At 41.1% G+C, this 1,721-nt stretch overlaps 1 pseudogene; it reads right to left on the bottom strand.

Annotated features, from left to right (window-relative positions):
* Positions 1-1,031: 1,031 nt before the first annotated feature.
* Positions 1,032-1,241, bottom strand: LOC128655057 (uncharacterized; annotated as a pseudogene).
* Between the last annotated feature and the right edge of the window lie 480 nt (positions 1,242-1,721).

The raw sequence follows: 1,721 nt of genomic DNA, 5'->3' as shown, positions 1-1,721 counted from the left end.
CAGTTACTCAGACCCCGAAGGGAAGGAGTCCCAGGCAAAGCAAGATGGTCCTTTAGGTACCTAAAAGGCCAGATAAGGCAATAAAAATTACCCCCTGATCTAGCCAAAAGGCCAAGAAGCGATAACTGCAATGCTGTTGCCTGGGACGCCGCACACTCAAAGCACTCCCTCTGCATCGGGGAGACAGAGAACACCAATGCTGTCGACAAATCACAACACTGAAAATTCAAAAGCAGCAACCAACAACAATTCATGGCTGGCTGCTAGGCCCGAAAAAAAGACAACTACTAGCCTCAGCCAGCTTACTACTGGCCAGGGAAGACCCCCCTGCTTGATGATTAAAAGCAGCAGCGGTGATAATTTGCATGGCTCCGCCTCCTCCAAAAACGGCTGCACTCCGGAGACAGAAAGACGTGAAAGCACCTGGCTGATGCTGATTGCACCTAGCTGCTACTGGATCTTCTGGGCCTAGCTGCCTACCTAACTAGCTAGCTAGGCAAGAAGGCTCAACTTATTTTTTAAACTTCCCTGTCCAGGCACCAGGTGGAGAAAGAAGCACACGGACAACATTGACAGCTCAAAAGACTTTTATTGTCTGCCAAGAAGGAGAGATAGATAGAAAGAGACAAAAAAAGAAAGAATCACAAAATTAGTAAACACATAAATAAATCAAGCAATGGACACATCAATACATAAATAAATCAATGAATTTACACAGCAATACATAGATTTGTGGAGAAATGCTAATCAAATGAAGAATGGAAAAAAAAAAAAAGGATAGCAAAGACGTTGCCTCCTCTCCAAGTAACAGCCGTTTTCTAGGCTTTTTTGGGCCAGCACACAAGGGGTTAACAAGAGTCCAAAAGAAAGCTGCGCGCACAGAATGCAAATTGCAAGGCAAAAAAGAATTCAGGCAGGCAAGCAGCTTGTTGCTGAGGCTTTCTTCCCAAACTCTACTGCTGCTGCAGCAGCAGCTAATTTCGCTTGTCGGCTTTGTTGTTGTTATTCTGTTTTTGTCACACAGCAAGAGAGAGGGGTGCACCAGTCCTGGAGGTACTGCAATACCAGGTCAATGCGTGTAGTGGACAGAGCAAGCTCTTCTTCCATCTCCCTGTTCCAAAAATCCATTTAATATATGGTCCCCAGATAGGGGACGTATCAGAAATTAAACTAAGAACAGTTGTTTTTTTTTATATTTTTTTATTTTTAAATTCTTTTTTATTACCGGAAACAAATGTGATACAACAGAAAATCAAACATTACAATAGATGTTATAGAGTTATACAGTTTGCATCAGTATTTTGCGTACATAATGATTACATTTACATTTACATTTCTGCAGGTGGCTTGTTAGAGCCAGGTGCGCAGAGCAGTCCATGAGAGAGGAAGGTTATGTATTGTCTTTATATGCTTTAATCTGTGGCATTTTGATGCAGCAGAAACCGTTCAGTAAACTTTGTATGCCACATCTGTCTCCATTTTTCAAAATATTTTAATAACATAACAATTAACAATAACAGTAACAGTAACTACAATATACTAACATTGTGATAAAGGGGTGGAGTTCAATATGGAAAGGAAAGGTGGGGAGGAAAGGGGGAAGAAGAGAAAAAAATAAATAAATAAATAAATTTAAAAAAAAGGCGAAATCTAGAAAAGCATTTCCTCAGTCGGGTAATTGGTGATTTTAAGGGTCTCCCCTTCAGTTTCACCGGAGTTAG

Source organism: Bombina bombina, chromosome 3 (genome assembly GCF_027579735.1).
Source record: "Bombina bombina isolate aBomBom1 chromosome 3, aBomBom1.pri, whole genome shotgun sequence".
NCBI lineage: Eukaryota > Metazoa > Chordata > Amphibia > Anura > Bombinatoridae > Bombina > Bombina bombina.
The sequence above is the reverse complement of the archived record's forward strand: the minus strand, read 5'-3'. Positions and strand labels throughout refer to the sequence as shown.